The sequence below is a fragment of the Xenopus tropicalis genome, chromosome 2 (genome assembly GCF_000004195.4).
Source record: "Xenopus tropicalis strain Nigerian chromosome 2, UCB_Xtro_10.0, whole genome shotgun sequence".
Taxonomy (NCBI): domain Eukaryota; kingdom Metazoa; phylum Chordata; class Amphibia; order Anura; family Pipidae; genus Xenopus; species Xenopus tropicalis.
Genome location: NC_030678.2, coordinates 176,779,606 through 176,806,369, shown reverse-complemented (window position 1 = coordinate 176,806,369; position 26,764 = coordinate 176,779,606). Strand labels below are relative to the sequence as shown.

General features: G+C 48.2%; 2 long non-coding RNA genes across 9 annotated transcripts in view; one reads left to right on the top strand and one right to left on the bottom strand.

Moving 5' to 3' along the window:
• Positions 1-297: 297 nt before the first annotated feature.
• LOC116408922 lies at positions 298-26,731 on the top strand. 7 transcript variants are annotated; one of them, XR_004221423.1, is made up of 6 exons: positions 298-341; positions 3,192-3,323; positions 9,180-9,311; positions 17,549-17,680; positions 23,281-23,412; positions 26,687-26,731. It is a non-coding gene; the product is annotated as an uncharacterized LOC116408922 (long non-coding RNA). The 7 variants fall into 7 exon arrangements; XR_004221424.1 differs by lacking the exons at positions 23,281-23,412; positions 26,687-26,731 and adding an exon at positions 20,276-20,316; XR_004221425.1 differs by lacking the exons at positions 298-341; positions 3,192-3,323 and adding an exon at positions 6,296-6,339.
• LOC105945784 overlaps positions 3,175-26,764 on the bottom strand; it is a 32,412-nt gene continuing 8,822 nt past the window's right edge. Inside the window, exons 1-5 of one of the 2 annotated variants that reach the window (XR_004221422.1) lie at positions 25,306-25,913; positions 22,647-23,314; positions 16,905-17,582; positions 8,546-9,213; positions 3,175-3,225 (exon numbers count right to left, since the gene is read on the bottom strand). This is a non-coding gene — a long non-coding RNA (uncharacterized LOC105945784). Of the gene's footprint in view, positions 3,226-8,545; positions 9,214-16,904; positions 17,583-22,646; positions 23,315-25,305; positions 25,914-26,764 lie in introns of those variants that run through there. The other variant, XR_004221421.1, reaches the window with a different exon arrangement.

The following is a 26,764-nucleotide window of genomic DNA, read 5'->3' as shown; positions in this document are numbered from 1 at the left end:
ATATATTCACTCAGAATGTTATTATTGCCTCATTCATTAAGCTAAAACTCCCATAACAATGCAAATGTGAGGCAAAAAGGCTTTATATACAAGATATCAATTCAACTTTGTGTTTAATCAGTGATTTACGTGTTTATAAAATGGTAATGAGGCTTTTTGCCCCTATTGTTCTAGGGTTAGACAGAGACTTGCCCCCTAACAATGAGGCTGCTAATCCCCGTTAACCTGTTACTGACCCCCCTATGTGCCCCCCACCAGAGGTGTGACTGGAGACTGGGTGAAACCAAGCAAAACAGCAGAGCTTACAATTGATCTGACAGTTACACTGAGCTTCACTCCAGGTAAGTGCCCTTTCTTTACACTATTATACACACTTACACACACTTAGAGCACACATATTAGAACAGGTTTTTTTAATTTTGCACACGTTAGCGCACTTTTATACACTCATATACACACACACACTGTCACACAACTTTTAGATGGGTACACACATGTATACAGAAACACACACAAACACATTTTTTTATTTATTTTACACCTTTGTCTTTGTTTTTTCCCTAAAAACTGTTTATTTTCACAGCCGTTTGACTTATTTTGATCTTTCACTAATTTTCAAAATTATAGATCAGATTCTATAGAAGCTTTGAAGCGATTTTTAAAAAAAATCACAAATTTTGATAAAAACCAATAAGTTTAGGAAAGCATTGTGACTTGGTAGTTTGGAGCAGACAGACAGTTCTACCTATTCTGGATTCCCCAGAATCTGTTCTTTCCGAAAATGTATCATTTTCTGGGATAAACTTTCTGTTAGTGGAAGATATGGCCTTTAAATCTAAAGTATGCAGCTTTCTGGCGCAGTGTTTTGGGAATTTGGTAGTGTCCTGCCGGGAGTTTGTGGCCTATACACGTGGGAATTCTCCATAAAACTATATGTGTTTGGTATTGGCACCATCAGAAGGGATAGTACTTTCCAAACTAGAGAGGTACATTTCCTGAAGAAAATGTGAGTGGTGCTTGCCCCCTGCTGGGGCAATTAACCGCCCACCCCCTAGAAAAGTCATAGCATCCCATTCCCGAATAAGCCGCACGGTTTGACACCTCATTCATCGGTCTACGACAAACATTGGTTAATTGCCCCCTGCTGGGGCAATTAATCGCCCACCCCCTAGAAAAGTCATAGCACCCCATTTCCGAATAAGCCGCACAGTTTGACACCTCATTCATGGGTCTACGACAAATGGTGGTTAATTGCCCCCTGCTGGGGCAATTAACTGCCCATCCTCAGAAAAGCCATAGCACCCCATTCCCGAATAAGCCGCACAATTTGACACCTCATTCATGGGTCTACGACAAACTAGTTATTTGCCAAAATCCCCATTATAAGTCAATGGGGCAAATTTGGGGACCTCTCTTGCCCCGGGGGTAAAACTTATACCCTTGTGCGGGGTATCTTCTCACACAGATTTCAAACCTCTTCAAATGTAGTAAATTTCACGTTTCTAAAAAATTCCCTCTCTGCGCTACAATCTGTCAAAATTGGCCTCAATGTTAAGTCAATGGGATTTTTGGGCCGGTTAATTGCCCTCTGCGGGGGCAAAATGGCTGGCATTAAAAGGGTTAATATAGGGCTTGGGGCAAGCAGCAGCCTGTAACCCTGAGTGTTTCAGTCAGTCGGTTAGGATACACCAACCGCCAATATGCAGAAGACAAGGTTACGAAAAAACATGCTACAAGTGGGAGGAGGAAGGATAGTGCAGCGGTAAGGAGCTCGCCTTGCACCGATAGGCCGTGGGTTCAATTCCCGCCCTGGGAGCCCTGCTTGGACCAATGTGGCTGAGACCCATGGATCAGCAGAGCCCCCCAGGGGGTAATTAGAACTCAGCAACCACTGCCGTGGGTTCAATTCCCACCCTGGGAGCCCTGCTTGGACCGATGTGGCTGAGACCCATGGATCAGCAGAGCCCCCCAGGGGGTAATTAGAACTCAGCAACCACTGATGTAAGATAAGCACCGACCCGCTGGGCCCCTTACCTTGTGACCCTGGACAGAGTCACTTAACCTCATAATGTCCCGGCAATGATGGCGCCTAGAAATGGCAAAACATTGCTGTCCTTTTAATTACTGGCTACATTCACATTTCCCCACAAATCCTCTTTTTTGCATGATTTATGATGCCGGCTATTAAATTGTCCCTGTCACAGTGTCTATGGCAGCTGGAAGCAACTGTCACAGGGAAAATCCCTTTCTCATCACTGGCAATAAGAAGCCAATTGATAGGGGAGCTGAGCTACAGCGCGGGGCCAATGGGGATACATGGAAATAATCATAGAACAGAACAATCTACACTGGGGAGCTGATAGGAGAGTAATGGAGATATTTTCTGAGCAGTATAAGAGTGCCCAGCTGGTATATAATACAGGAGATATCCTCTGGGTGCTATCTGTTACCCCCTGCTGGTATATGGTACAGGAGAATCACCCTACTTCTATGCATTATCAGTAACCCTTCAGCCAGTATAGAGTTCAGCAGGGGGGGGTACTAACCATTTAAATGCGCTCCTGGGCCCTGGCACTTGTGGCCCCCGTTTGGCCGCATATTTCCCTCATACACAGTGACGCTTTATAAGGAGAATCTCCCAACTGCAGCCGTCCGTTCTCTTGCGCTTCCAATTCCAACCCTCAGAATGGCGCTGTAAGCACCTTAGTACCTGGATAGGAATGGGGAATAAGAAAAGGAAGAGGTGGCGCCTCCTGGATGAAAGTGGAAATACAGAGAAAAACATTTATATTGGGCATCTCATTATTTGCCTTGTGCCGCATGTTTATTCTGTGTAGTTATTTTATCTCTCCTTTTAATATATATATATATATATACTGTATATAACATACACAGGAACCCTCCCGGGACTCTACCCTGTTTGGCCAGTCAACTGCCCCAGTACTGAGCATGTTGCAGACTACACTGATTCCCAAGCTGCCACGGCTCATGTATCTAAACTGATCACTAATGAGCTCTGAGCAGCGAGAAGCCAATTGCCTTTGCGTCTTTATGCAAAATAAATAATAAAGTGGTCAAGTTCCATTTCCCTTTGTAAAAGGATTCCGAATGTTGGATTAGCCAGGTTGCAGCGATCCCTGGATGGCACATTTCTCCTCCTTCTTAGCCATTTTGCCTTTGTTTTGCCCCAGGGTTCTCTCTAGATGTTCATCCTCCTCTTCAGCTCTGCAAGGATACATAGAGAATGCTCAGAAGCACAGCCCCCTGCATGGCTAAATCAGTGCCTGACCAGCGGCTACATTAGTGGGCTCTACATGTAACGGGTAAGGCTATTGGCTCCTTGAGATCAGGGGTGTATCACTATAAGGGGGGCCTTTAAGAGAACTATAGGACCCCAGACTGCTCCGCTCACCTTGCCACTTGATTACTGTATTATAATGTGGTCCAAACAAGTAGTAATGTCAGTGGCCTAATCAGGTCTGGGCTGGAATGCAAAATAGACCCTAGGCATAGGCATTCCCAGTACCCAGAGGCACAAACAGCCCCCCCAGCCCAATAAATAGTGACTGTCTGTGGCACCTTACAGCCCCCCTGGCATTCCCAGTACCCAGAGGCACAAACAGCCCCCCCCAGCCCAATAAATAGTGACTGTCTGTGCCACCTTACAGCCCCCCTGGCATTCCCAGTACCCAGAGGCACAAACAGCCCCCCCAGCCCAATAAATAGTGACTGTCTGTGGCACCTTACAGCCCCCCTGGCATTCCCAGTACCCAGAGGCACAAACAGCCCCCCCAGCCCAATAAATAGTGACTGTCTGTGCCACCTTACAGCCCCCCTGGCATTCCCAGTACCCAGAGGCACAAACAGCCCCCCCCCCCAGCCCAATAAATAGTGACTGTCTGTGCCACCTTACAGCCCCCCTGGCATTCCCAGTACCCAGAGGCACAAACAGCCCCCCCAGCCCAATAAATAGTGACTGTCTGTGGCACCTTACAGCCCCCCTGGCATTCCCAGTACCCAGAGGCACAAACAGCCCCCCCCCAGCCCAATAAATAGTGACTGTCTGTGGCACCTTACAGCCCCCCCGGCATTCCCAGTACCCAGAGGCAGAAACAGCCCCCCCCCCAGCCCAATAAATAGTGACTGTCTGTGAAACCTTACAGCCCCCCTGGCATTCCCAGTACCCAGAGGCACAAACAGCCCCCCCAGCCCAATAAATAGTGACTGTCTGTGGCACCTTACAGCCCCCCTGGCATTCCCAGTACCCAGAGGCACAAACAGCCCCCCCCCCAGCCCAATAAATAGTGACTGTCTGTGAAACCTTACAGCCCCCCTGGCATTCCCAGTACCCAGAGGCACAAACAGCCCCCCAGCCCAATAAATAGTGACTGTCTGTGAAACCTTACAGCCCCCCTGGCATTCCCAGTACCCAGAGGCACAAACTGCCCCCCCAGCCCAATAAATAGTGACTGTCTGTGAAACCTTACAGCCCCCCTGGCATTCCCAGTACCCAGAGGCACAAACAGCCCCCCCAACCCAATAAATAGTGACTGTCTGTGGCACCTTACAGCCCCCCGGCATTCCCAGTACCCAGAGGCACAAACAGCCCCCCCCCCAGCCCAATAAATAGTGACTGTCTGTGGCACCTTACAGCCCCCCCCCCCGGCATTCCCAGTACCCAGAGGCACAAACAGCCCCCCCCAGCCCAATAGAAGAGAAGAAAAAAAGAAAAATAATGACATAAACAATATATCACATTGTGCCCTGTGAGGTAACCAGGAAGTACTTACAGAGAATGAATGAGGGAGAGGGGAAGTGCCCTGTGAGGTAACCAGGAAGTACAGCAATTTGAAACAGACACATAAATGGAGTTTTTAGGTAAAATGTAATACAGACGTTATATACAAACGACAAGTTACCTGGGAATGGCTATTGCCTCAGTTACAGCCCCAGGTACAAGGGCCGGGGGCAGAGCTGGGGGGCTACTCACGCTGTTCTGTTTCAGGCTGTTGCTGGGACCCAAGTGTGAGTAGTACAGTCCCAGCGCTACTGCCCGACGCTTTTCCCCACTGGGGCATTGAAATCCCCAAGAGCAACCGCCAGAGACTGAGCCGGAGGAGGGCAAATACAATTGGGCAAAATCCACTACATGTTACCCCTCCCTGGGGCAGGTTATTCATGGAGGTGTTACCCCTCTACTTATTGTGAGGAAATATAAAAAATGCTCCTTTGTCCATCATTTTTACCCATAAATCACTGTTTTCTTTCTGTTTGTAGCTGTTCAGCCTGTGCCCCAACCTCCCTCTTTCCAAAGTGTTTCTGCCGGATAATTTAGACACTATCAGCGCCAATACCATGAGGGTTGGACATGCCCCTAAATCTACCCCTGTAAATCTACCCCTGTAAATCTACCCCTGGGGTTGAGACACAAGGTGTGGGAATCTCCTAACGGGGTAGTTCACCTTTAAGTTAACTTTTACTATGTTATAGAATGGCTAATTCCTAGCAACTTTGCAATTGGCCTTCGTTTTTTTCTTTGTTATAGTTTTTGAATTATTTCCTTTCTTCCTCTCTCTCCAGCTTTTAAATAGGGGTCACTGACTGCACTATAAGGCTACAGTTGTATTGTTATTGCTACTATTGCTTTATATCTTTATATTAAAGCCCTCCCCTATTCACAATACAGCCTCCCGTTTCAATCAATGCCTGGTTGCTAGGATAATTTGGACCCTAGCAACCAGTCAACAGCCAACTGTGCCACTGCATTACTGAGCCCCTCACTCACAGACTCTATTGGGGGAATTCACAAAAGGGGTGATACTGAGACAGAATAAAATTAGAGACAGATTTGTCGGATTTTCCACCGTATTCACCAAACAAACAGTTTTTGTGAATTTTCACTTTTGTGAATTTGTCTGTTAAACAGAGGGGGCGCTGCTGCTGAAACTAAAATTTTGCCTGGGACGTTTTACTTTTCCTTTAAATAAAAATGTATACAATATATTCACTCAGAATGTTATTATTGCCTCATTCATTAAGCTAAAACTCCCATAACAATGCAAATGTGAGGCAAAAAGGCTTTATATACAAGATATCAATTCAACTTTGTGTTTAATCAGTGATTTACGTGTTTATAAAATGGTAATGAGGCTTTTTGCCCCTATTGTTCTAGGGTTAGACAGAGACTTGCCCCCTAACAATGAGGCTGCTAATCCCCGTTAACCTGTTACTGACCCCCCAATGTGGCCCCCACCAGAGGTGTGACTGGAGACTGGGTGAAACCAAGCAAAACAGCAGAGCTTACAATTGATCTGACAGTTACACTGAGCTTCACTCCAGGTAAGTGCCCTTTCTTTACACTATTATACACACTTACACACACTTAGAGCACACATATTAGAACAGGTTTTTTTAATTTTGCACACGTTAGCGCACTTTTATACACTCATATACACACACACACTGTCACACAACTTTTAGATGGGTACACACATGTATACAGAAACACACACAAACACATTTTTTTATTTATTTTACGCCTTTGTCTTTGTTTTTTCCCTAAAAACTGTTTATTTTCACAGCCGTTTGACTTATTTTGATCTTTCACTAATTTTCAAAATTATAGATCAGATTCTATAGAAGCTTTGAAGCGATTTTTAAAAAAAATCACAAATTTTGATAAAAACCAATAAGTTTAGGAAAGCATTGTGACTTGGTAGTTTGGAGCAGACAGACAGTTCTACCTATTCTGGATTCCCCAGAATCTGTTCTTTCCGAAAATGTATCATTTTCTGGGATAAACTTTCTGTTAGTGGAAGATTTGGCCTTTAAATCTAAAGTATGCAGCTTTCTGGCGCAGTGTTTTGGGGATTTGGTAGTGTCCTGCCGGGAGTTTGTGGCCTATACACGTGGGAATTCTCCATAAAACTATATGTGTTTGGTATTGGCACCATCAGAAGGGATAGTACTTTCCAAACTAGAGAGGTACATTTCCTGAAGAAAATGTGAGTGGTGCTTGCCCCCTGCTGGGGCAATTAACCGCCCACCCCCTAGAAAAGTCATAGCATCCCATTCCCGAATAAGCCACACGGTTTGACACCTCATTCATCGGTCTACGACAAACATTGGTTAATTGCCCCCTGCTGGGGCAATTAATCGCCCACCCCCTAGAAAAGTCATAGCACCCCATTCCCGAATAAGCTGCACAGTTTGACACCTCATTCATCGGTCTACGACAAACATTGGTTAATTGCCCCCTGCTGGGGCAATTAATCGCCCACCCCCTAGAAAAGCCATAGCACCCCATTCCCGAATAAGCCGCACAATTTGACACCTCATTCATGGGTCTACGACAAACTAGTTATTTGCCAAAATCCCCATTATAAGTCAATGGGGCAAATTTGGGGACCTCTCTTGCCCCGGGGGTAAAACTTATACCCTTGTGCGGGGTATCTTCTCACACAGATTTCAAACCTCTTCAAATGTAGTAAATTTCACGTTTCTAAAAAATTCCCTCTCTGCGCTACAATCTGTCAAAATTGGCCTCAATGTTAAGTCAATGGGATTTTTGGGCCGGTTAATTGCCCTCTGCGGGGGCAAAATGGCTGGCATTAAAAGGGTTAATATAGGGCTTGGGGCAAGCAGCAGGCTGTAACCCTGAGTGTTTCAGTCAGTCGGTTAGGATACACCAACCGCCAATATGCAGAAGACAAGGTTACGAAAAAACATGCTACAAGTGGGAGGAGGAAGGATAGTGCAGCGGTAAGGAGCTCGCCTTGCACCGATAGGCCGTGGGTTCAATTCCCGCCCTGGGAGCCCTGCTTGGACCAATGTGGCTGAGACCCATGGATCAGCAGAGCCCCCCAGGGGGTAATTAGAACTCAGCAACCACTGCCGTGGGTTCAATTCCCACCCTGGGAGCCCTGCTTGGACCGATGTGGCTGAGACCCATGGATCAGCAGAGCCCCCCAGGGGGTAATTAGAACTCAGCAACCACTGATGTAAGATAAGCACCGACCCGCTGGGCCCCTTACCTTGTGACCCTGGACAGAGTCACTTAACCTCATAATGTCCCGGCAATGATGCCGCCTAGAAATGGCAAAACATTGCTGTCCTTTTAATTACTGGCTACATTCACATTTCCCCACAAATCCTCTTTTTTGCATGATTTATGATGCCGGCTATTAAATTGTCCCTGTCACAGTGTCTATGGCAGCTGGAAGCAACTGTCACAGGGAAAATCCCTTTCTCATCACTGGCAATAAGAAGCCAATTGATAGGGGAGCTGAGCTACAGCGCGGGGCCAATGGGGATACATGGAAATAATCATAGAACAGAACAATCTACACTGGGGAGCTGATAGGAGAGTAATGGAGATATTTTCTGAGCAGTATAAGAGTGCCCAGCTGGTATATAATACAGGAGATATCCTCTGGGTGCTATCTGTTACCCCCTGCTGGTATATGGTACAGGAGAATCACCCTACTTCTATGCATTATCAGTAACCCTTCAGCCAGTATAGAGTTCAGCAGGGGGGGGTACTAACCATTTAAATGCGCTCCTGGGCCCTGGCACTTGTGGCCCCCGTTTGGCCGCATATTTCCCTCATACACAGTGACGCTTTATAAGGAGAATCTCCCAACTGCAGCCGTCCGTTCTCTTGCGCTTCCAATTCCAACCCTCAGAATGGCGCTGTAAGCACCTTAGTACCTGGATAGGAATGGGGAATAAGAAAAGGAAGAGGTGGCGCCTCCTGGATGAAAGTGGAAATACAGAGAAAAACATTTATATTGGGCATCTCATTATTTGCCTTGTGCCGCATGTTTATTCTGTGTAGTTATTTTATCTCTCCTTTTAATATATATATATATATAACATACACAGGAACCCTCCCGGGACTCTACCCTGTTTGGCCAGTCAACTGCCCCAGTACTGAGCATGTTGCAGACTACACTGATTCCCAAGCTGCCACGGCTCATGTATCTAAACTGATCACTAATGAGCTCTGAGCAGCGAGAAGCCAATTGCCTTTGCGTCTTTATGCAAAATAAATAATAAAGTGGCCAAGTTCCATTTCCCTTTGTAAAAGGATTCCGAATGTTGGATTAGCCAGGTTGCAGCGATCCCTGGATGGCACATTTCTCCTCCTTCTTAGCCATTTTGCCTTTGTTTTGCCCCAGGGTTCTCTCTAGATGTTCATCCTCCTCTTCAGCTCTGCAAGGATACATAGAGAATGCTCAGAAGCACAGCCCCCTGCATGGCTAAATCAGTGCCTGACCAGCGGCTACATTAGTGGGCTCTACATGTAACGGGTTAGGCTATTGGCTCCTTGAGATCAGGGGTGTATCACTATAAGAGGGGCCTTTAAGAGAACTATAGGACCCCAGACTGGTCCACTCACCTTGCCACTTGCTTACTGTATTATAATGTGGTCCAAACAAGTAGTAATGTCAGTGGCCTAATCAGGTCTGGGCTGGAATGCAAAATAGACCCTAGGCATAGGCATTCCCAGTACCCAGAGGCACAAACAGCCCCCCCAGCCCAATAAATAGTGACTGTCTGTGGCACCTTACAGCCCCCCTGGCATTCCCAGTACCCAGAGGCACAAACAGCCCCCCCAGCCCAATAAATAGTGACTGTCTGTGGCACCTTACAGCCCCCCTGGCATTCCCAGTACCCAGAGGCACAAACAGCCCCCCAGCCCAATAAATAGTGACTGTCTGTGGCACCTTACAGCCCCCCCGGCATTCCCAGTACCCAGAGGCACAAACAGCCCCCCCCCAGCCCAATAAATAGTGACTGTCTGTGAAACCTTACAGCCCCCCTGGCATTCCCAGTACCCAGAGGCACAAACAGCCCCCCCAGCCCAATAAATAGTGACTGTCTGTGGCACCTTACAGCCCCCCTGGCATTCCCAGTACCCAGAGGCACAAACAGCCCCCCCCCCAGCCCAATAAATAGTGACTGTCTGTGGCACCTTACAGCCCCCCCCCCGGCATTCCCTGTACCCAGAGGCACAAACAGCCCCCCCAGCCCAATAAATAGTGACTGTCTGTGGCACCTTACAGCCCCCCCCCCCGGCATTCCCAGTACCCAGAGGCACAAACAGCCCCCCCAGCCCAATAAATAGTGACTGTCTGTGGCACCTTACAGCCCCCCCGGCATTCCCAGTACCCAGAGGCACAAACAGCCCCCCCCCAGCCCAATAAATAGTGACTGTCTGTGGCACCTTACAGCCCCCCTGGCATTCCCAGTACCCAGAGGCACAAACAGCCCCCCCCAGCCCAATAAATAGTGACTGTCTGTGGCACCTTACAGCCCCCCTGGCATTCCCAGTACCCAGAGGCACAAACAGCCCCCCCAGCCCAATAAATAGTGACTGTCTGTGGCACCTTACAGCCCCCCTGGCATTCCCAGTACCCAGAGGCACAAACAGCCCCCCAGCCCAATAAATAGTGACTGTCTGTGGCACCTTACAGCCCCCCCCCCGGCATTCCCAGTACCCAGAGGCACAAACAGCCCCCCCAGCCCAATAAATAGTGACTGTCTGTGGCACCTTACAGCCCCCCCCCCGGCATTCCCAGTACCCAGAGGCACAAACAGCCCCCCCAGCCCAATAAATAGTGACTGTCTGTGGCACCTTACAGCCCCCCCGGCATTCCCAGTACCCAGAGGCACAAACAGCCCCCCCCCAGCCCAATAAATAGTGACTGTCTGTGGCACCTTACAGCCCCCCTGGCATTCCCAGTACCCAGAGGCACAAACAGCCCCCCCCCAGCCCAATAAATAGTGACTGTCTGTGGCACCTTACAGCCCCCCCCCCGGCATTCCCAGTACCCAGAGGCACAAACAGCCCCCCCAGCCCAATAAATAGTGACTGTCTGTGGCACCTTACAGCCCCCCCCCGGCATTCCCAGTACCCAGAGGCACAAACAGCCCCCCCAGCCCAATAAATAGTGACTGTCTGTGGCACCTTACAGCCCCCCCCCCGGCATTCCCAGTACCCAGAGGCACAAACAGCCCCCCCAGCCCAATAAATAGTGACTGTCTGTGGCACCTTACAGCCCCCCCCCCGGCATTCCCAGTACCCAGAGGCACAAACAGCCCCCCCAGCCCAATAAATAGTGACTGTCTGTGGCACCTTACAGCCCCCCCGGCATTCCCAGTACCCAGAGGCACAAACAGCCCCCCCCCAGCCCAATAAATAGTGACTGTCTGTGGCACCTTACAGCCCCCCTGGCATTCCCAGTACCCAGAGGCACAAACAGCCCCCCCAGCCCAATAAATAGTGACTGTCTGTGGCACCTTACAGCCCCCCTGGCATTCCCAGTACCCAGAGGCACAAACAGCCCCCCCCAGCCCAATAAATAGTGACTGTCTGTGGCACCTTACAGCCCCCCGGCATTCCCAGTACCCAGAGGCACAAACAGCCCCCCCCCAGCCCAATAAATAGTGACTGTCTGTGAAACCTTACAGCCCCCCTGGCATTCCCAGTACCCAGAGGCACAAACAGCCCCCCCAGCCCAATAAATAGTGACTGTCTGTGGCACCTTACAGCCCCCCTGGCATTCCCAGTACCCAGAGGCACAAACAGCCCCCCCCCCCAGCCCAATAAATAGTGACTGTCTGTGGCACCTTACAGCCCCCCCCCCGGCATTCCCTGTACCCAGAGGCACAAACAGCCCCCCCAGCCCAATAAATAGTGACTGTCTGTGGCACCTTACAGCCCCCCCCCCGGCATTCCCAGTACCCAGAGGCACAAACAGCCCCCCCAGCCCCAATAAATAGTGACTGTCTGTGGCACCTTACAGCCCCCCCGGCATTCCCAGTACCCAGAGGCACAAACAGCCCCCCCCCCAGCCCAATAAATAGTGACTGTCTGTGGCACCTTACAGCCCCCCTGGCATTCCCAGTACCCAGAGGCACAAACAGCCCCCCCCAGCCCAATAAATAGTGACTGTCTGTGGCACCTTACAGCCCCCCTGGCATTCCCAGTACCCAGAGGCACAAACAGCCCCCCCAGCCCAATAAATAGTGACTGTCTGTGGCACCTTACAGCCCCCCTGGCATTCCCAGTACCCAGAGGCACAAACAGCCCCCCCAGCCCAATAAATAGTGACTGTCTGTGGCACCTTACAGCCCCCCCCCCGGCATTCCCAGTACCCAGAGGCACAAACAGCCCCCCCAGCCCAATAAATAGTGACTGTCTGTGGCACCTTACAGCCCCCCCCCGGCATTCCCAGTACCCAGAGGCACAAACAGCCCCCCCAGCCCAATAAATAGTGACTGTCTGTGGCACCTTACAGCCCCCCCGGCATTCCCAGTACCCAGAGGCACAAACAGCCCCCCCCCAGCCCAATAAATAGTGACTGTCTGTGGCACCTTACAGCCCCCCTGGCATTCCCAGTACCCAGAGGCACAAACAGCCCCCCCCCAGCCCAATAAATAGTGACTGTCTGTGGCACCTTACAGCCCCCCCCCCGGCATTCCCAGTACCCAGAGGCACAAACAGCCCCCCCAGCCCAATAAATAGTGACTGTCTGTGGCACCTTACAGCCCCCCCCCCCGGCATTCCCAGTACCCAGAGGCACAAACAGCCCCCCCAGCCCAATAAATAGTGACTGTCTGTGGCACCTTACAGCCCCCCCGGCATTCCCAGTACCCAGAGGCACAAACAGCCCCCCCCCAGCCCAATAAATAGTGACTGTCTGTGGCACCTTACAGCCCCCCTGGCATTCCCAGTACCCAGAGGCACAAACAGCCCCCCCAGCCCAATAAATAGTGACTGTCTGTGGCACCTTACAGCCCCCCTGGCATTCCCAGTACCCAGAGGCACAAACAGCCCCCCCAGCCCAATAGAAGAGAAGAAAAAAAGAAAAATAATGACATAAACAATATATCACATTGTGCCCTGTGAGGTAACCAGGAAGTACTTACAGAGAATGAATGAGGGAGAGGGGAAGTGCCCTGTGAGGTAACCAGGAAGTACTTACAGAGAATGAATGAGCGAGGGGGGAAGTGCCCTGTGAGGTAACCAGGAAGTACTTACAGAGAATGAATGAGCGAGGGGGGGAAGTGCCCTGTGAGGTAACCAGGAAGTACTTACAGAGAATGAATGAGCGAGGGGGGAAGTGCCCTGTGAGGTAACCAGGAAGTACTTACAGAGAATGAATGAGCGAGGGGGGGAAGTGCCCTGTGAGGTAACCAGGAAGTACAGCAATTTGAAACAAACACAGACATAAATTGAGTTTTTAGGTAAAATGTAATACAGACGTTATATACAAACGACAAGTTACCTGGGAATGGCTATTGCCTCAGTTACAGCCCCAGGTACAAGGGCCGGGGGCAGAGCTGGGGGGCTACTCACGCTGTTCTGTTTCAGGCTGTTGCTGGGACCCAAGTGTGAGTAGTACAGTCCCAGCGCTACTGCCCGACGCTTTGCCCCACTGGGGCATTGAAATCCCCAAGAGCAACCGCCAGAGACTGAGCCGGAGGAGGGCAAATACAATTGGGCAAAATCCACTACATGTTACCCATCCCTGGGGCAGGTTATTCATGGAGGTGTTACCCCTCTACTTATTGTGAGGAAATATAAAAAAATGCTCCTTTGTCCATCATTTTTACCCATAAATCACTGTTTTCTTTCTGTTTGTAGCTGTTCAGCCTGTGCCCCAACCTCCCTCTTTCCAAAGTGTTTCTGCCGGATAATTTAGACACTATCAGCGCCAATACCATGAGGGTTGGACATGCCCCTAAATCTACCCCTGTAAATCTACCCCTGGGGTTGAGACACAAGGTGTGGGAATCTCCTAACGGGGTAGTTCACCTTTAAGTTAACTTTTACTATGTTATAGAATGGCTAATTCCTAGCAACTTTGCAATTGGCCTTCGTTTTTTTCTTTGTTATAGTTTTTGAATTATTTCCTTTCTTCCTCTCTCTCCAGCTTTTAAATAGGGGTCACTGACTGCACTATAAGGCTACAGTTGTATTGTTATTGCTACTATTGCTTTATATCTTTATATTAAAGCCCTCCCCTATTCACAATACAGCCTCCCGTTTCAATCAATGCCTGGTTGCTAGGATAATTTGGACCCTAGCAACCAGTCAACAGCCAACTGTGCCACTGCATTACTGAGCCCCTCACTCACAGACTCTATTGGGGGAATTCACAAAAGGGGTGATACTGAGACAGAATAAAATTAGAGACAGATTTGTCGGATTTTCCGCCGTATTCACCAAACAAACAGTTTTTGTGAATTTTCACTTTTGTGAATTTGTCTGTTAAACAGAGGGGGCGCTGCTGCTGAAACTAAAATTTTGCCTGGGACGTTTTACTTTTCCTTTAAATAAAAATGTATACAATATATTCACTCAGAATGTTATTATTGCCTCATTCATTAAGCTAAAACTCCCATAACAATGCAAATGTGAGGCAAAAAGGCTTTATATACAAGATATCAATTCAACTTTGTGTTTAATCAGTGATTTACGTGTTTATAAAATGGTAATGAGGCTTTTTGCCCCTATTGTTCTAGGGTTAGACAGAGACTTGCCCCCTAACAATGAGGCTGCTAATCCCCGTTAACCTGTTACTGACCCCCCAATGTGGCCCCCACCAGAGGTGTGACTGGAGACTGGGTGAAACCAAGCAAAACAGCAGAGCTTACAATTGATCTGACAGTTACACTGAGCTTCACTCCAGGTAAGTGCCCTTTCTTTACACTATTATACACACTTACACACACTTAGAGCACACATATTAGAACAGGTTTTTTTAATTTTGCACACGTTAGCGCACTTTTATACACTCATATACACACACACACTGTCACACAACTTTTAGATGGGTACACACATGTATACAGAAACACACACAAACACATTTTTTTTATTTATTTTACGCCTTTGTCTTTGTTTTTCCCTAAAAACTGTTTATTTTCACAGCCGTTTGACTTATTTTGATCTTTCACTAATTTTCAAAATTATAGATCAGATTCTATAGAAGCTTTGAAGCGATTTTTAAAAAAAATCACAAATTTTGATAAAAACCAATAAGTTTAGGAAAGCATTGTGACTTGGTAGTTTGGAGCAGACAGACAGTTCTACCTATTCTGGATTCCCCAGAATCTGTTCTTTCCGAAAATGTATCATTTTCTGGGATAAACTTTCTGTTAGTGGAAGATTTGGCCTTTAAATCTAAAGTATGCAGCTTTCTGGCGCAGTGTTTTGGGAATTTGGTAGTGTCCTGCCGGGAGTTTGTGGCCTATACACGTGGGAATTCTCCATAAAACTATATGTGTTTGGTATTGGCACCATCAGAAGGGATAGTACTTTCCAAACTAGAGAGGTACATTTCCTGAAGAAAATGTGAGTGGTGCTTGCCCCCTGCTGGGGCAATTAACCGCCCACCCCCTAGAAAAGTCATAGCATCCCATTCCCGAATAAGCCGCACGGTTTGACACCTCATTCATCGGTCTACGACAAACATTGGTTAATTGCCCCCTGCTGGGGCAATTAATCGCCCACCCCCTAGAAAAGTCATAGCACCCATTTCCGAATAAGCCGCACAGTTTGACACCTCATTCATGGGTCTACGACAAATGGTGGTTAATTGCCCCTGCTGGGGCAATTAACTGCCCATCCTCAGAAAAGCCATAGCACCCCATTCCCGAATAAGCCGCACAATTTGACACCTCATTCATGGGTCTACGACAAACTAGTTATTTGCCAAAATCCCCATTATAAGTCAATGGGGCAAATTTGGGGACCTCTCTTGCCCCGGGGGTAAAACTTATACCCTTGTGCGGGGTATCTTCTCACACAGATTTCAAACCTCTTCAAATGTAGTAAATTTCACGTTTCTAAAAAATTCCCTCTCTGCGCTACAATCTGTCAAAATTGGCCTCAATGTTAAGTCAATGGGATTTTTGGGCCGGTTAATTGCCCTCTGCGGGGCAAAATGGCTGGCATTAAAAGGGTTAATATAGGGCTTGGGGCAAGCAGCAGGCTGTAACCCTGAGTGTTTCAGTCAGTCGGTTAGGATACACCAACCGCCAATATGCAGAAGACAAGGTTACGAAAAAACATGCTACAAGTGGGAGGAGGAAGGATAGTGCAGCGGTAAGGAGCTCGCCTTGCACCGATAGGCCGTGGGTTCAATTCCCGCCCTGGGAGCCCTGCTTGGACCAATGTGGCTGAGACCCATGGATCAGCAGAGCCCCCCAGGGGGTAATTAGAACTCAGCAACCACTGCCGTGGGTTCAATTCCCACCCTGGGAGCCCTGCTTGGACCGATGTGGCTGAGACCCATGGATCAGCAGAGCCCCCCAGGGGGTAATTTGAACTCAGCAACCACTGATGTAAGATAAGCACCGACCCGCTGGGCCCCTTACCTTGTGACCCTGGACAGAGTCACTTAACCTCATAATGTCCCGGCAATGATGGCGCCTAGAAATGGCAAAACATTGCTGTCCTTTTAATTACTGGCTACATTCACATTTCCCCACAAATCCTCTTTTTTGCATGATTTATGATGCCGGCTATTAAATTGTCCCTGTCACAGTGTCTATGGCAGCTGGAAGCAACTGTCACAGGGAAAATCCCTTTCTCATCACTGGCAATAAGAAGCCAATTGATAGGGGAGCAGAGCTACAGCGCATCGCCAATGGGGATACATGGAAATAATCATAGAACAGAACAATCTACACTGGGGAGCTGATAGGAGAGTAATGGAGATATTTTCTGAGCAGTATAAGAGTGCCCAGCTGGTATATAATACAGGAGATATCCTCTGGGTGCTATCTGTTACCCCCTGCTGGTATATGGTACAGGAGAATCACCCTACTTCTATGCATTATCAGTAACCCTTCAGCCAGTATAGAGTTCAGCAGGGGGGGGTACTAACCATTTAAATGCGCTCCTGGGCCCTGGCACTTGTGGCCCCCGTTTGGCCGCATATTTCCCTCATACACAGTGACGCTTTATAAGGAGAATCTCCCAACTGCAGCCGTCCGTTCTCTTGCGCTTCCAATTCCAACCCTCAGAATGGCGCTGTAAGCACCTTAGTACCTGGATAGGAATGGGGAATAAGAAAAGGAAGAGGTGGCGCCTCCTGGATGAAAGTGGAAATACAGAGAAAAACATTTATATTGGGCATCTCATTATTTGCCTTGTGCCGCATGTTTATTCTGTGTAGTTATTTTATCTCTCCTTTTAATATATATATATATATACTGTATATAACATACACAGGAACCCTCCCGGGACTCTACCCCTGTTTGGCCAGTCAACTGCCCCAGTACTGAGCATGTTGCAGACTACACTGATTCCCAAGCTGCCACGGCTCATGTATCTAAACTGATCACTAATGAGCTCTGAGCAGCGAGAAGCCAATTGCCTTTGCGTCTTTATGCAAAATAAATAATAAAGTGGTCAAGTTCCATTTCCCTTTGTAAAAGGATTCCGAATGTTGGATTAGCCAGGTTGCAGCGATCCCTGGATGGCACATTTCTCCTCCTTCTTAGCCATTTTGCCTTTGTTTTGCCCCAGGGTTCTCTCTAGATGTTCATCCTCCTCTTCAGCTCTGCAAGGATACATAGAGAATGCTCAGAAGCACAGCCCCCTGCATGGCTAAATCAGTGCCTGACCAGCGGCTACATTAGTGGGCTCTACATGTAACGGGTAAGGCTATTGGCTCCTTGAGATCAGGGGTGTATCACTATAAGGGGGGCCTTTAAGAGAACTATAGGACCCCAGACTGCTCCGCTCACCTTGCCACTTGATTACTGTATTATAATGTGGTCCAAACAAGTAGTAATGTCAGTGGCCTAATCAGGTCTGGGCTGGAATGCAAAATAGACCCTAGGCATAGGCATTCCCAGTACCCAGAGGCACAAACAGCCCCCCCAGCCCAATAAATAGTGACTGTCTGTGGCACCTTACAGCCCCCCTGGCATTCCCAGTACCCAGAGGCACAAACAGCCCCCCCAGCCCAATAAATAGTGACTGTCTGTGCCACCTTACAGCCCCCCTGGCATTCCCAGTACCCAGAGGCACAAACAGCCCCCCCAGCCCAATAAATAGTGACTGTCTGTGGCACCTTACAGCCCCCCTGGCATTCCCAGTACCCAGAGGCACAAACAGCCCCCCCAGCCCAATAAATAGTGACTGTCTGTGCCACCTTACAGCCCCCCTGGCATTCCCAGTACCCAGAGGCACAAACAGCCCCCCCCAGCCCAATAAATAGTGACTGTCTGTGAAACCTTACAGCCCCCCTGGCATTCCCAGTACCCAGAGGCACAAACAGCCCCCCCAGCCCAATAAATAGTGACTGTCTGTGGCACCTTACAGCCCCCTGGCATTCCCAGTACCCAGAGGCACAAACAGCCCCCCCCCCAGCCCAATAAATAGTGACTGTCTGTGAAACCTTACAGCCCCCCTGGCATTCCCAGTACCCAGAGGCACAAACAGCCCCCCAGCCCAATAAATAGTGACTGTCTGTGAAACCTTACAGCCCCCCTGGCATTCCCAGTACCCAGAGGCACAAACTGCCCCCCCAGCCCAATAAATAGTGACTGTCTGTGAAACCTTACAGCCCCCTGGCATTCCCAGTACCCAGAGGCACAAACAGCCCCCCCAACCCAATAAATAGTGACTGTCTGTGGCACCTTACAGCCCCCCCGGCATTCCCAGTACCCAGAGGCACAAACAGCCCCCCCCCCAGCCCAATAAATAGTGACTGTCTGTGGCACCTTACAGCCCCCCCCCCGGCATTCCCAGTACCCAGAGGCACAAACAGCCCCCCCCAGCCCAATAGAAGAGAAGAAAAAAAGAAAAATAATGACATAAACAATATATCACATTGTGCCCTGTGAGGTAACCAGGAAGTACTTACAGAGAATGAATGAGGGAGAGGGGAAGTGCCCTGTGAGGTAACCAGGAAGTACAGCAATTTGAAACAGACACATAAATTGAGTTTTTAGGTAAAATGTAATACAGACGTTATATACAAACGACAAGTTACCTGGGAATGGCTATTGCCTCAGTTACAGCCCCAGGTACAAGGGCCGGGGGCAGAGCTGGGGGGCTACTCACGCTGTTTCTGTTTCAGGCTGTTGCTGGGACCCAAGTGTGAGTAGTACAGTCCCAGCGCTACTGCCCGACGCTTTTCCCCACTGGGGCATTGAAATCCCCAAGAGCAACCGCCAGAGACTGAGCCGGAGGAGGGCAAATACAATTGGGCAAAATCCACTACATGTTACCCCTCCCTGGGGCAGGTTATTCATGGAGGTGTTACCCCTCTACTTATTGTGAGGAAATATAAAAAATGCTCCTTTGTCCATCATTTTTACCCATAAATCACTGTTTTCTTTCTGTTTGTAGCTGTTCAGCCTGTGCCCCAACCTCCCTCTTTCCAAAGTGTTTCTGCCGGATAATTTAGACACTATCAGCGCCAATACCATGAGGGTTGGACATGCCCCTAAATCTACCCCTGTAAATCTACCCCTGTAAATCTACCCCTGGGGTTGAGACACAAGGTGTGGGAATCTCCTAACGGGGTAGTTCACCTTTAAGTTAACTTTTACTATGTTATAGAATGGCTAATTCCTAGCAACTTTGCAATTGGCCTTCGTTTTTTTCTTTGTTATAGTTTTTGAATTATTTCCTTTCTTCCTCTCTCTCCAGCTTTTAAATAGGGGTCACTGACTGCACTATAAGGCTACAGTTGTATTGTTATTGCTACTATTGCTTTATATCTTATATTAAAGCCCTCCCCTATTCACAATACAGCCTCCCGTTTCAATCAATGCCTGGTTGCTAGGATAATTTGGACCCTAGCAACCAGTCAACAGCCAACTGTGCCACTGCATTACTGAGCCCCTCACTCACAGACTCTATTGGGGGAATTCACAAAAGGGGTGATACTGAGACAGAATAAAATTAGAGACAGATTTGTCGGATTTTCCACCGTATTCACCAAACAAACAGTTTTTGTGAATTTTCACTTTTGTGAATTTGTCTGTTAAACAGAGGGGGCGCTGCTGCTGAAACTAAAATTTTGCCTGGGACGTTTTACTTTTCCTTTAAATAAAAATGTATACAATATATTCACTCAGAATGTTATTATTGCCTCATTCATTAAGCTAAAACTCCCATAACAATGCAAATGTGAGGCAAAAAGGCTTTATATACAAGATATCAATTCAACTTTGTGTTTAATCAGTGATTTACGTGTTTATAAAATGGTAATGAGGCTTTTTGCCCCTATTGTTCTAGGGTTAGACAGAGACTTGCCCCCTAACAATGAGGCTGCTAATCCCCGTTAACCTGTTACTGACCCCCCAATGTGGCCCCCACCAGAGGTGTGACTGGAGACTGGGTGAAACCAAGCAAAACAGCAGAGCTTACAATTGATCTGACAGTTACACTGAGCTTCACTCCAGGTAAGTGCCCTTTCTTTACACTATTATACACACTTACACACACTTAGAGCACACATATTAGAACAGGTTTTTTTAATTTTGCACACGTTAGCGCACTTTTATACACTCATATACACACACACACTGTCACACAACTTTTAGATGGGTACACACATGTATACAGAAACACACACAAACACATTTTTTTATTTATTTTACGCCTTTGTCTTTGTTTTTTCCCTAAAAACTGTTTATTTTCACAGCCGTTTGACTTATTTTGATCTTTCACTAATTTTCAAAATTATAGATCAGATTCTATAGAAGCTTTGAAGCGATTTTTAAAAAAAATCACAAATTTTGATAAAAACCAATAAGTTTAGGAAAGCATTGTGACTTGGTAGTTTGGAGCAGACAGACAGTTCTACCTATTCTGGATTCCCCAGAATCTGTTCTTTCCGAAAATGTATCATTTTCTGGGATAAACTTTCTGTTAGTGGAAGATTTGGCCTTTAAATCTAAAGTATGCAGCTTTCTGGCGCAGTGTTTTGGGGATTTGGTAGTGTCCTGCCGGGAGTTTGTGGCCTATACACGTGGGAATTCTCCATAAAACTATATGTGTTTGGTATTGGCACCATCAGAAGGGATAGTACTTTCCAAACTAGAGAGGTACATTTCCTGAAGAAAATGTGAGTGGTGCTTGCCCCCTGCTGGGGCAATTAACCGCCCACCCCTAGAAAAGTCATAGCATCCCATTCCCGAATAAGCCACACGGTTTGACACCTCATTCATCGGTCTACGACAAACATTGGTTAATTGCCCCCTGCTGGGGCAATTAATCGCCCACCCCCTAGAAAAGTCATAGCACCCCATTCCCGAATAAGCTGCACAGTTTGACACCTCATTCATCGGTCTACGACAAACATTGGTTAATTGCCCCCTGCTGGGGCAATTAATCGCCCACCCCCTAGAAAAGCCATAGCACCCCATTCCCGAATAAGCCGCACAATTTGACACCTCATTCATGGGTCTACGACAAACTAGTTATTTGCCAAAATCCCCATTATAAGTCAATGGGGCAAATTTGGGGACCTCTCTTGCCCCGGGGGTAAAACTTATACCCTTGTGCGGGGTATCTTCTCACACAGATTTCAAACCTCTTCAAATGTAGTAAATTTCACGTTTCTAAAAATTCCCTCTCTGCGCTACAATCTGTCAAAATTGGCCTCAATGTTAAGTCAATGGGATTTTTGGGCCGGTTAATTGCCCTCTGCGGGGGCAAAATGGCTGGCATTAAAAGGGTTAATATAGGGCTTGGGGCAAGCAGCAGGCTGTAACCCTGAGTGTTTCAGTCAGTCGGTTAGGATACACCAACCGCCAATATGCAGAAGACAAGGTTACGAAAAAACATGCTACAAGTGGGAGGAGGAAGGATAGTGCAGCGGTAAGGAGCTCGCCTTGCACCGATAGGCCGTGGGTTCAATTCCCGCCCTGGGAGCCCTGCTTGGACCAATGTGGCTGAGACCCATGGATCAGCAGAGCCCCCCAGGGGGTAATTAGAACTCAGCAACCACTGCCGTGGGTTCAATTCCCACCCTGGGAGCCCTGCTTGGACCGATGTGGCTGAGACCCATGGATCAGCAGAGCCCCCCAGGGGGTAATTAGAACTCAGCAACCACTGATGTAAGATAAGCACCGACCCACTGGGCCCCTTACCTTGTGACCCTGGACAGAGTCACTTAACCTCATAATGTCCCGGCAATGATGGCGCCTAGAAATGGCAAAACATTGCTGTCCTTTTAATTACTGGCTACATTCACATTTCCCCACAAATCCTCTTTTTTGCATGATTTATGATGCCGGCTATTAAATTGTCCCTGTCACAGTGTCTATGGCAGCTGGAAGCAACTGTCACAGGGAAAATCCCTTTCTCATCACTGGCAATAAGAAGCCAATTGATAGGGTAGCTGAGCTACAGCGCAGGGCCAATGGGGATACATGGAAATAATCATAGAACAGAACAATCTACACTGGGGAGCTGATAGGAGAGTAATGGAGATATTTTCTGAGCAGTATAAGAGTGCCCAGCTGGTATATAATACAGGAGATATCCTCTGGGTGCTATCTGTTACCCCCTGCTGGTATATGGTACAGGAGAATCACCCTACTTCTATGCATTATCAGTAACCCTTCAGCCAGTATAGAGTTCAGCAGGGGGGGGTACTAACCATTTAAATGCGCTCCTGGGCCCTGGCACTTGTGGCCCCCGTTTGGCCGCATACTTCCCTCATACACAGTGACGCTTTATAAGGAGAATCTCCCAACTGCAGCCGTCCGTTCTCTTGCGCTTCCAATTCCAACCCTCAGAATGGCGCTGTAAGCACCTTAGTACCTGGATAGGAATGGGGAATAAGAAAAGGAAGAGGTGGCGCCTCCTGGATGAAAGTGGAAATACAGAGAAAAACATTTATATTGGGCATCTCATTATTTGCCTTGTGCCGCATGTTTATTCTGTGTAGTTATTTTATCTCTCCTTTTAATATATATATATATATAACATACACAGGAACCCTCCCGGGACTCTACCCTGTTTGGCCAGTCAACTGCCCCAGTACTGAGCATGTTGCAGACTACACTGATTCCCAAGCTGCCACGGCTCATGTATCTAAACTGATCACTAATGAGCTCTGAGCAGCGAGAAGCCAATTGCCTTTGCGTCTTTATGCAAAATAAATAATAAAGTGGTCAAGTTCCATTTCCCTTTGTAAAAGGATTCCGATTGTGGGATTAGCCAGGTTGCAGCGATCCCTGGATGGCACATTTCTCCTCCTTCTTAGCCATTTTGCCTTTGTTTTGCCCCAGGGTTCTCTCTAGATGTTCATCCTCCTCTTCAGCTCTGCAAGGATACATAGAGAATGCTCAGAAGCACAGCCCCCTGCATGGCTAAATCAGTGCCTGACCAGCGGCTACATTAGTGGGCTCTACATGTAACGGGTTAGGCTATTGGCTCCTTGAGATCAGGGGTGTATCACTATAAGAGGGGCCTTTAAGAGAACTATAGGACCCCAGACTGCTCCACTCACCTTGCCACTTGATTACTGTATTATAATGTGGTCCAAACAAGTAGTAATGTCAGTGGCCTAATCAGGTCTGGGCTGGAATGCAAAATAGACCCTAGGCATAGGCATTCCCAGTACCCAGAGGCACAAACAGCCCCCCCCCAGCCCAATAAATAGTGACTGTCTGTGAAACCTTACAGCCCCCCTGGCATTCCCAGTACCCAGAGGCACAAACAGCCCCCCCAGCCCAATAAATAGTGACTGTCTGTGGCACCTTACAGCCCCCCTGGCATTCCCAGTACCCAGAGGCACAAACAGCCCCCCCCCCCAGCCCAATAAATAGTGACTGTCTGTGGCACCTTACAGCCCCCCCCCCCGGCATTCCCAGTACCCAGAGGCACAAACAGCCCCCCCAGCCCAATAAATAGTGACTGTCTGTGGCACCTTACAGCCCCCCCGGCATTCCCAGTACCCAGAGGCACAAACAGCCCCCCCCCAGCCCAATAAATAGTGACTGTCTGTGGCACCTTACAGCCCCCCTGGCATTCCCAGTACCCAGAGGCACAAACAGCCCCCCCAGCCCAATAAATAGTGACTGTCTGTGGCACCTTACAGCCCCCCTGGCATTCCCAGTACCCCAGAGGCACAAACAGCCCCCCCAGCCCAATAAATAGTGACTGTCTGTGGCACCTTACAGCCCCCCTGGCATTCCCAGTACCCAGAGGCACAAACAGCCCCCCCCCCCAGCCCAATAAATAGTGACTGTCTGTGGCACCTTACAGCCCCCCCCCGGCATTCCCAGTACCCAGAGGCACAAACAGCCCCCCCAGCCCAATAAATAGTGACTGTCTGTGGCACCTTACAGCCCCCCCCCCGGCATTCCCAGTACCCAGAGGCACAAACAGCCCCCCCAGCCCAATAAATAGTGACTGTCTGTGGCACCTTACAGTCCCCCCCGGCATTCCCAGTACCCAGAGGCACAAACAGCCCCCCCCAGCCCAATAAATAGTGACTGTCTGTGGCACCTTACAGCCCCCCTGGCATTCCAGTACCCAGAGCACAAACAGCCCCCCCCCAGCCCAATAAATAGTGACTGTCTGTGGCACCTTACAGCCCCCCTGGCATTCCCAGTACCCAGAGGCACAAACAGCCCCCCCAGCCCAATAAATAGTGACTGTCTGTGGCACCTTACAGCCCCCCTGGCATTCCCAGTACCCAGAGGCACAAACAGCCCCCCAGCCCAATAAATAGTGACTGTCTGTGGCACCTTACAGCCCCCCTGGCATTCCCAGTACCCAGAGGCACAAACAGCCCCCCCCCCCCAGCCCAATAAATAGTGACTGTCTGTGGCACCTTACAGCCCCCCCCCCGGCATTCCCAGTACCCAGAGGCACAAACAGCCCCCCCAGCCCAATAAATAGTGACTGTCTGTGGCACCTTACAGCCCCCCCCCCGGCATTCCCAGTACCCAGAGGCACAAACAGCCCCCCAGCCCAATAAATAGTGACTGTCTGTGGCACCTTACAGCCCCCCCGGCATTCCCAGTACCCAGAGGCACAAACAGCCCCCCCCAGCCCAATAGAAGAGAAGAAAAAAAGAAAAATAATGACATAAACAATATATCACATTGTGCCCTGTGAGGTAACCAGGAAGTACTTACAGAGAATGAATGAGGGAGAGGGGAAGTGCCCTGTGAGGTAACCAGGAAGTACTTACAGAGAATGAATGAGGGAGAGGGGAAGTGCCCTGTGAGGTAACCAGGAAGTACTTACAGAGAATGAATGAGGGAGAGGGGAAGAGCCCTCTGAGGTAACCAGGAAGTACTTACAGAGAATGAATGAGCGAGGGGGGAAGTGCCCTGTGAGGTAACCAGGAAGTACAGCAATTTGAAACAGACACATAAATTGAGTTTTTAGGTAAAATGTAATACAGACGTTATATACAAACGACAAGTTACCTGGGAATGGCTATTGCCTCAGTTACAGCCCCAGGTACAAGGGCCGGGGGCAGAGCTGGGGGGCTACTCACGCTGTTCTGTTTCAGGCTGTTGCTGGGACCCAAGTGTGAGTAGTACAGTCCCAGCGCTACTGCCCGACGCTTTGCCCCACTGGGGCATTGAAATCCCCAAGAGCAACCGCCAGAGACTGAGCCGGAGGAGGGCAAATACAATTGGGCAAAATCCACTACATGTTACCCATCCCTGGGGCAGGTTATTCATGGAGGTGTTACCCCTCTACTTATTGTGAGGAAATATAAAAAAATGCTCCTTTGTCCATCATTTTTACCCATAAATCACTGTTTTCTTTCTGTTTGTAGCTGTTCAGCCTGTGCCCCAACCTCCCTCTTTCCAAAGTGTTTCTGCCGGATAATTTAGACACTATCAGCGCCAATACCATGAGGGTTGGACATGCCCCTAAATCTACCCCTGTAAATCTACCCCTGTAAATCTACCCCTGGGGTTGAGACACAAGGTGTGGGAATCTCCTAACGGGGTAGTTCACCTTTAAGTTAACTTTTACTATGTTATAGAATGGCTAATTCCTAGCAACTTTGCAATTGGCCTTCGTTTTTTCTTTGTTATAGTTTTTGAATTATTTCCTTTCTTCCTCTCTCTCCAGCTTTTAAATAGGGGTCACTGACTGCACTATAAGGCTACAGTTGTATTGTTATTGCTACTATTGCTTTATATCTTTATATTAAAGCCCTCCCCTATTCACAATACAGCCTCCCGTTTCAATCAATGCCTGGTTGCTAGGATAATTTGGACCCTAGCAACCAGTCAACAGCCAACTGTGCCACTGCATTACTGAGCCCCTCACTCACAGACTCTATTGGGGGAATTCACAAAAGGGGTGATACTGAGACAGAATAAAATTAGAGACAGATTTGTCGGATTTTCCACCGTATTCACCAAACAAACAGTTTTTGTGAATTTTCACTTTTGTGAATTTGTCTGTTAAACAGAGGGGGCGCTGCTGCTGAAACTAAAATTTTGCCTGGGACGTTTTACTTTTCCTTTAAATAAAAATGTATACAATATATTCACTCAGAATGTTATTATTGCCTCATTCATTAAGCTAAAACTCCATAACAATGCAAATGTGAGGCAAAAAGGCTTTATATACAAGATATCAATTCAACTTTGTGTTTAATCAGTGATTTACGTGTTTATAAAATGTTAATGAGGCTTTTTGCCCCTATTGTTCTAGGGTTAGACAGAGACTTGCCCCCTAACAATGAGGCTGCTAATCCCCGTTAACCTGTTACTGACCCCCCAATGTGGCCCC